The sequence below is a fragment of the Aquila chrysaetos genome (genome assembly GCF_900496995.4).
Source record: "Aquila chrysaetos chrysaetos chromosome W unlocalized genomic scaffold, bAquChr1.4 W_unloc_6, whole genome shotgun sequence".
NCBI lineage: Eukaryota > Metazoa > Chordata > Aves > Accipitriformes > Accipitridae > Aquila > Aquila chrysaetos.
The window spans coordinates 787,536-796,877 of NW_024470326.1; the positions used below are offsets into that span (position 1 = coordinate 787,536).

Consider the following 9,342-nt stretch of genomic DNA (forward strand, 5'->3'; position numbering starts at 1 on the left):
CCGGTCTACCCCACTGTCGTGGTTTAACCCCAACCACCAACTAAGCACCATGCAGCCACTCAGTCACTCCCCCCCCCGACCCAGTGGATGGGGGGAGAAAATCGGAAAAAAGAAGCAAAACCCATGGGTTGAGATAAGACAGTTTAATAGAACAGAAAAGAAGAAACTAATACTATGGCTTCACAGTGGCTTTCTGTCCCCTCTGGGTTGCTTATTAGCACAGGTTTTGCTGCAATAAACTATTTGAAACTCCACCTACACCCAACACTCCTTCCGCATTTACAACTAATGGCCATGAGGAGGGCCAGTTACGCTGTGCTATGATGGTCATATTAGCCCCAGAGTCCAGCAAACCTATCAATTTTATCTGTGATGGGGATGCATTTGCCATAGTGAGGGTACAGGTCATTTGTGGCCTGCTTTCCATAATGCATTGCGACCAAAATACCTGCAGCTTTCCAGTGGACCCAAACCTTGAGTACCACGAATTACCTGTTCTGTTGCAGGCACACAGCTCATAAATGGTACGAGTTGAGCAATTCGTGTACCTCCTTTTTATAGTGACTGGAGGCGTTGCAGTAGATACTATTGCACATATTTGCCCGTGATAATCAGCAGCAATAACTCCCACAGGCACCATTAACCCTTGCAAAGTACTACTTGATTGTCCTATTAGTAAGGCACTTAATCCTTTACCAATTGGTCCCCAGGCTTCCAGGGGCACTTTATGCACTCCTGGGGTAGATAAGGTTACTGGTGGGCGGTGCATACATCCATCCCGGCTGCTCCTTGGGTTTGTCCCCGTAACTTGTCACAAAGGCTTGTGGTGTCTGCGCTGGATGTTGTACCAGAAAGGGGTTGCTGGAGTGGTAGGGCATTTGTGTCTGCACGCACCCCATCACGCTTTTATTTGCCGTTTCCTGACTGGAGGGGTTAACCGTTAGCATGAAATTTAGATTTACATTGCTTTGCAAAGTGTCCCAGCTTTCCGCACTTAAGACATGTAGTTGCTCCCACGGCCACCTGCCCGGCTCCTCCTTTTCTATGTTTAGCGGGACACTTAGCCTTGACATGTCCAGCCTGCCCACAGCAGTAACATTTCTGATTAGACATACGCATTGCAGACATAGCTGTAGCTAATGCAGACATTCTGTGTTCAACAGAGCCCACCTTCCCGCAAGCCGTAATCATAGCTTCTAGGGTTGGATCCCCATGGAGCGTCTTAATCACCTTTTGACAATCTGTGTTAACATTGTCACGGGCTAACTGTTTTGCCAGCATTTCTCGTATATGTGCATCAAATACCTGCCGCTCTATAGCCCCCATCAATTTCTCTACAAACGACAGAAACGGCTCTTTAGCCCCCTGTTTAATCATGGTATATCTTGCCTTAGGCTCCGCCAGCTCCGCCGTTCGGAGCAAAGCTTCTACACCAATAGTCTTTACTTGCTCCAATACAAGTGGATGCCATTGAGCCTGATGTTGAGGATTATTAAATTGACCAGTCCCAGTCGGAACATCAGCTCCGTTACCATAACGTGGATCGGTTTGTGAAAGCTGCAAATTGCGTACTGCTTGCGCCTCTGCTCTCTGAGTCCAGATACTACGAAAAACGGCGCATTGCACAGGTTGGAAAATAATTTGAGCAATTTGAGCAACATCATAAGGTGTCATTTTTCCATAGTTAATAGGCGTATTAATTGCATAACTGCGGGGGAGTTGGGACCGTATTGTGCAGTTGCCTTTTGTAAATCCTGTATAACTTTCCACGAATATGGTCTATGTTCATCCATAATTCCTTGTCCTGAATCACCCCATACCACAGGGAAAGCCATCGCCCCAGTCCCCCTTAAATTCGTTTCACTGGAGTTGCCTGCTGTTACAGGAACGTTAATTTGCTCGGATAGGTCCCATTTTCCTTCTTGCAGAGCTCGAGCTTTCACCTGCTGCCAGAATTTCAGGGGGTTGTGGGGACTGACAGTAAATCGAGCCGGCGGAAGGACCCAGGGCTGTCCTCAACAACGCGAGCCTCCCTGTAATTGTCCCTCCTTCGGTGTTCCCGCAGACCCCCCAGATTCAGGATCCCCCATATATTGTCCATGGGATCATCCCAATCCTCTGATGTTTCGGCTGACAGAGCGGGGTACAGACATGAGGTCCCCTGTTCCCCTCCCCGCGCCCGGGGGGGTGCTATTCATCCCTTCTTGATCCTCTGAATCAAGCAGCAAGGTGGGAGGCAGACGGGTTAACCGGCGCCTCTGCCGTTTCAGCGGGGCATACGTCACTACCAGGAAGCAAGTCCTGGGGCCGCTTTATGTTCTATCTTTAATAGTCCGAGGATGTCCTGAGGGCCGCTCATCATCAGAGTCATCAATGAAAGGGTTCTTTTGTCGGCCCCATGGCTTTGGCCGCCCTGCGCGCCTGCCAGAGGACTGGGCAACAGACACCACGCCCTCTGTGGGAGAGGACTGCCCTCCCCCCACGATAGGGACGTCTGGCTCCTTCATCCTATCCCTTTGTTCTTTAATGTCTTTGACGGTTTCAAGGAGCTGGCGCCAAGTCATCAGGAGTCTGGCTGCCTCCTTAGACCCTCGGGACGCACTGTCAAACAGCTTGTCCCCGAGTCCTTGCCACACAGGCACACTAAATGCAGTCACTGTATCTGCTTTATATCTGTGTTGCTTGCCCCATGAGAGCATTTTCCGCAACATCAACTCTTCTACTTTAAGTCCTCTTTTGCAATATTACTTTCCACATATTTACAATTCCGGCGTCCTCTTTACTGAGGGTCCTGCCCATGTTCCCGGCAGCTCACCTGTTTATCTCCAGGTGTCAAGTATCGGTCCGGACTAGCAGCTCTTCCCGCTGCTCTCAAGCTATGCCGGGCTCCGTCTCCACTGCTCTCCTCGCAGTCACAAGCATTATTTACAGCATCACGTCGGGGTCACCAATTGTCGCGGTCGAGACGGACAAACGACACGTACGCATTCTTATACTACAAGCAAAGAAGGTTTTTTTTATTACTACAAGCCAGCAAATTTATACCCATTATACTTGTTACCTTCTACATATGTCTGTCCCTTATTGGTTAAAAGTTGTCAGAAGTTGTTTTTTCACCCCTCATTGGGTGACTTTTTCAGGTTCCTTATCACAACTGCAAACGGTCAACACATTCCTTAAACTTAGTTTCCCAGGCATGCTTCTCATCCTTTCTTATTCTCTCACGGGAACACTGTAATCTTGTCAAGGTCAATATCCTCCCCAGGCCCCTCAGTCCAGCCGAGGTCCTCCACAACCACAAGAAGCCCAACTTCCCTGACGAGACAGAAGTAAGAGCAGGAGAGCTTGAGGATCTGGGGGATTTCACAGAAGAACTGGTCCAGAGCACTGCCTTGGCAGAGTGGTAGTGAAAATGTATTGGCTGTGTGCAGCACAGCCTAAAGGAAACCTACCCCAGGCGGCTGCTGCCATGTTGGCACAAGCTCTGCTTCCCAGGAGGGTCCCATAGTGCAGGGGCTTGCAGATGGCAATGTAGCGGTCATAGGCCATGACAGTGAGACGATAGAACTCTGTTGTAGGACAGAAAACAAACAAACAAAAAGACATGGGCAGCACACCCTTGGTAGGAGATGGCCCTGGTGTCCCACAGGGAATTGGCCATAGCTTTGGGGAGAGTGGTGGAGATGGAGCCCAAGCCGAGGAGGGAGAGGTTAAGGAGAAAGAAGTACATGGGGGTGTGGAGGTGGTGGTTGCAGACTACAGCGGTGATGATGAGGCCGTTTCCCAGGAGGGTAGCCAGGTAGATGCCCAGGAAGAGCCAGAAGTGCAAGAGGTGCAGCTCCCACGTGTCTGCAAATGCAGAAGGAGGAACTCAGTGATAAAGCTGCTCTTGGACATTTTCTTCCTCTGAGCATGGGCACCTGTTCAAGGAGTAAAAGGCAGTGACATTAGGAGAGACTTCTCCAAGGACAACCCCATGCCATTTCTCATAGAAATCTCCCTCCCTGAGCTGAATGAGGAAAAAAGTCAGCTCATTCCCCAACCCTACCAACGAATGACATGCTTCCTGACCATTTATAATGCAGCTTAGACACCTCGTTTCCATGAGGACATCTCTGGGGCGGGACTCCCAGAGTCAGAGTCAGAATAGAAGCTGACCCGCACCCCCATGCCAACTCCAGAGATCAAGAATATGGCAGACAGGTGGGGAAAAAAAAGGAGTAATATGACTACGCTCTGAAAAAACGAAGCAAGGGGAGGAAGGCAGGCATGTGCTGAGCCACCCAGCTGTGCTCTCCACCTCCCTTTTAGCCTGTTTGTTGTGTATTGATTGTAGGACACACGCACTTCTAGACTGGAGGTCCAGCTGCGGAGGAGGTGATTCATGCCCTAGACCCCGTGGCCTTGGGGGACAGAGGCTGTGCTGGGTGGGAGAGGAGTCCAAGGGCTTGCTACGGGGAAGTTGTCTGAACTGCAGGGGATGTCAGGATGCCCTCCTCTCACGGCATTTCTCGGAGCATGCACTCTCTGCCCCATGTAGCTGCTGCCTGGAGCTCAGTACAGCTGGTCTTCAAGAACAGCATCCTCCAAGCTCAGCAACAGTCCAGACCACAATTCAATCTAAACTTGAAAGGCAATTCGAGGGCACCATAATGAGTGGTTACTACTTCAGGAACTGTTAAAGGAGAAGCAAAGATACTGTGTGGCCACTGCTGAGTTTAGTAACAACAAGTGTAGGTAGATCTGAGATACTCCATGTCCTCTTTGCCTCATGTCTTTCCCCAGCAAGGTCTCCCAGGCCTCTGGCTTGAGGCAGGACACTGGAGGAGAACAACCAGCAAAGGATGTGGGCTCAAATCAGGGGTCCTTGAGCAAACACAATCCTTACCAGTCTATGAGACAGGTGGGGCGGCAGCTGAGGGAGCTGAGAGGGCAAGCCAATGTCACAGTGAGGTCACTCCTCCATTGCCTTTGAAAGGTCATGGAGAATGAGGGGGAATTATCTGATGACTGGCAGAACCCCAAAGTTGCCTGCACCTTTCAGAATGCCCAAAGGATGAGCAGGGGAACTAAAGGCTGTCCCCCAGAGTGTGTCCACCCAGATCCCATTTCTGGGTGTGTGAAAGACAAGGTGCCTGGATTACACAGGACAGGTTGTACCTGGCCATCCTCTTGCTTTCTGTAAAGAAAGGACCAGATCGCTGGAGAGATTGAGAGAGTGCTCTCTTTTACCTGGAAGTCAGAAAGGCATTCAGCATCCTCTCATCTTGTGTCCAAATTAGCATATTACAGTCTGCATGGATGGGTAAGTGGTTAAAAAAACACCTGGACAGTTGGGCTCAGAGGGACATGGTCCATGCATGGTACTCTGCCTGAAGGCATCTAGCCAGTAGGGTCCTGCAGGGGTCTATGCTGACACCTGCCCTGTTTAACATGTTTATAATGACCCGGAGGAGATGAGAGAGTGCTTTTTTCAGAACATTTGTAGATGACACCCTATTGAGGAGAGCAGACACTACACTGAAGCCAGGGCTGCCATTGCACAGTTTCCTGTGGCCAATGGATGGGCCAGGAGGAACATAAGCTAAAGTCCTGTCCTTGAGGTGGACAAAGCCCCTGCAATGATACAGGCCAGGGACTGCCTGCATGGGAAGCAGCTCTGTGCGAAAGGCTCTGGTGGTCCCTGGATTTCACTAGGCAAAATGTGAGCCATCAGCAAAGGTGGTCACCCTGTGTCCTGGGGCTGCGTTAGCAGGAGCACAGTCAGTGGAAGGGATTATCCCCCTCTACTCAGCACTTTTTAAAGCTCATCCAGATTACTTCTCTAGTTTTTTACCCCCCCACCATGACAGAGAGAGACTGGCAAACTGGAGAAAGTTCACTGGAGGGCCTCTAAGGTGGTCAGGGCATGGCGCACATGTGCTGTGAGAAGAGGCTGAGAGCTCGGGCTTGTTCATCCTAGAGGAAGGAAGGTCTTGGGAGAAGACACAGCAGTATGGCACTGTCGCAATAGAGATGGACACGACAAACATCAGATTGTGCAAACATGGCTACTTTATTGTTCTAACCAGCTTTTTTATAACTTTCTTCAGAGTATGTGTTCATATATGATTGGTTTAGTTAGTAACTAAGTCCCTTGCTCGGGACTTTCCAGACTCTCAAGGATACACCACAAGCTGCTCAAGGTCACTCTGCTCATGCACCGCCAGGCATTTCGGCAGATTCGCTACGTTCCCTGACAATTCCCCCTTTTGTATTTGTGCTAAAAATATTGCTCCGGCAGCCCTCTGCAGGGCCCTTTGCAGAAGGCTGAGAAGACAGGGCAACATTAGGAGCACAGTTATCACAATCAAGATCACTACCCCCACAGTCTTGAGCAGAGATATCAACCATCCAGACAATCCCCAACCCTCGAACATGTTTCCTAGCCAATCTGACTCATCGCTTTTTGTCAACTTCCTGACTGCCTTCTTTAAGCCCTGTCACTCCTGTGGTCTCTTGAGGGTGTATCTGATCTGCCCCTGAGGGCTTTCCAACAGAGAGCTGCCCCTGGGCAGTGCCCTGCTGCCAGGAGGTGCCTACAGGGCAGAGCTGAGCACACAGCTGGTGGCACTGGGTCTGTGAGCACTAACAGGGAGGAGACGTGGGAACAGAGAAACAGCTCCTGGCAGCAACAGCTCCAGGCAGCAGAGACATGGGGCAAGAGGTGAGAGGAACAGGCTAATGGCAAAGGCTGCGAGACCTCCCTGTCAGCCATTCAGGGAACATGCTTTTCCCCTAAAAAGGCCCCTGGTCTCCTCTGCCACCTAGTAAAGCCTCTGCCCTCAGATCTATGGGGTTCAGGCAGCAGCTGCCTCCTCTGCAGCCATAGGTCACATAAAGGACTCTCCTGAGTGCCCCTCTGTCCCTTCCTGGCCTTGCCTCCCTTGGCAGAAGCATTGGGATGTTGCTCCCTTTTTCCTCCACCCACCCCTGTGCTGCTGTTCTTGTTTTCCAGGCTCTCTGGGGATGGGGGGTTCAGGTCCTGCCAGGTAGATCTGTCCACGGGAGCAAGGTGCCCAAACCCCCTTCTACCCTGTGGGTCTCTGAGCAAAGCAGTCCCTGGGGTGGGGATAAGCTGACTCTCCTCTCAAGACACCCTAACTTCAGGGCATCCAGAAGTGCTTAGCTCATCACTGGGGAGAGAAGTGTGAAGGTCACCTGCACTTTGAAACAGGATTCCTCAGGTCGGAGCAGTATCCAATTTCCTTCAGAGGAACATCTGAGTGTGGTCATGCTCCAGCTATGAGACAAGTGAGCCCAGGGCAGCTGAGAGCAAGGCTGATGGACAGACCAGCCATCCTCACGCTGTACCAAGGGTCTGTCCCTTTGCCTCCCAGGACTCTCAAGATAGCACTTGCCGGCGTAGAAGAAATGTGAAGGATGTCTGCCTTCAAAAAACCACTCCTCAGATACGAGAGGTAGAACAGGAGCAAAACAATCAAAAAATCAGCACAGGTCTTCTCTGCAGTAGGGTGACTCTGGAGGGTCAATGCTGAAATCCATTTGATCTCAGGAGTGGATTTAACCCGACATCACTCCTGGCTCCTATTTGCCTATTGGTACACAGCAGGACTAACTCCTCCAGAGCCCACAGCAGATTGACCTGCTTCCCTACTGCACCCTCAGCCAGGACAAGCCAGAGCTCAAATGAGGGAGCTGCATGATAGTCTTCCTGGAAGGACAGATGCAGTGTGGAGGTTTCTGTGAGAGATGGGATTGGTTTTGTTAAGAGAAGTCAGTCCTCACTTGCCACTGCCTTTTCCTCCAAAGACAGGCCCTCATGGTCAGAGGAAGCACATGTCCAACAGCAGCTCCATCACCCAGTTCCTCCTCCTGGAGTTTGCAAATACACGGGAGCTGCAGCTCTTGCACTTCTGGCTCTTCCTGGGCATCTACCTGGCTGCCGTCCTGGGAAACAGCTTCATCATTACTGCTGTAGCCTGTGACCACCACCTCCACACACCCATGAACTTCTTCCTCCTCAGCCTCGCCCTCCTCGACCTGGGTGCCATCTCCACCACTGTTCCCAAATCCATTGCCAATTTCCTCTGGGACACTAGAGCTATTTCCTACTTGGGATGTGCTGCACAGATCATTTTCTTTCTCCTTTCTTGTCAGTAGAGTCCTCCCTTCTCACCATCATGGCCTATGACCGCTATGTTGCCATCTGCAAACCCCTGCACTACAGGACCCTCCTGGGCAGCAGAGCTTGTCTCCACATGGCAGCAGCTGCCTGGGGCAGTGGGTTTCTCCATGCTGTGCTGCACACTGGGAATACATTTTCACTACCCCTCTGCCAAGGCAATGCTGTGGACCAGTTCTTCTGTGAAGTCCCCCAGATCCTCAAGCTCTCCTGCTCAGATGCCTACCTCAGGGAAATTGGGCTTCTTGTAGTTAGTGCTTTTTTAGCATTTGGGTGTTTTGTTCTCATTGTGCTGTCCTATGGGCAAATCTTCAGGGCCGTGCTGAGGATCCCCTCCAAGCAGGGACAGCACAAAGTCTTTTCCACTTGCCTCCCTCACCTGGCTGTGGTCTCCCTGTTTGTCAGCACTGCCATGGTAGCCTACCTGAAGCCCCCCTCCACCTCTGCCCCAGCTCTAAATCTCATAGTGTCAGTTCTGTACTCGGTGGTGCCTCCAGCTGTGAACCCCCTCATCTACAGCATGAGGAACAAGGAGATCCAGGATGCTCTCAAGAAAATGATTCTACCAATGATATTTCAGCAGCAATGAGGTGTCCTCCTCTCCTCAAAAGCAATCTCACAATTATCTCAGGCAACGTCTGTCTAGTGGTCATTGTATCTGTTATAAACATGCCTGTACACAAAATATTTGCTTTCGTCCTGCTTCTCCAGAGGATGAACTGAGTCTATCTGACCCAGAGACCTTCTGTAAATGAGTCTGTCACCATGCTACATTTGACCTCCTTTGTGACATCTCTGTAATAAAAGGAGATTTCCTCAGTGCCCTGTGTGAAGCTTGGGCTTTTTTTTCCCAAACGGGGTACGGAATACACTCAGGGAATTGCAGGCTGAAAGGACTTGCTGTTGTGCTTGGGTGCTGCATGGGCTGAGGGGATGAGGGAATGGGGTGTTGTGTAAGAGGAGGGCTGGACTGAGTCCTCACCTGTGAGTGCCCAGTGCCACTGGAGATCCTGAATGGGATAGAGGCATCTGCTGGGGACTGTCACATGTGGAAGGGCTGCTGACTGACTCATGCCCTTCAGGGAGGTATCAGGAGCCACCAGGACACGCACCAGTGTTGGGTACACACTGGATAGTTTCACAATAATGTCAAAGCA

General features: G+C 50.9%; 1 pseudogene; it reads left to right on the forward strand.

Moving 5' to 3' along the window:
* Positions 1 to 7,839: 7,839 nt before the first annotated feature.
* On the forward strand, positions 7,840 to 8,774 carry LOC115337757 (annotated as a pseudogene).
* The last annotated feature ends 568 nt before the right edge of the window (positions 8,775 to 9,342 follow it).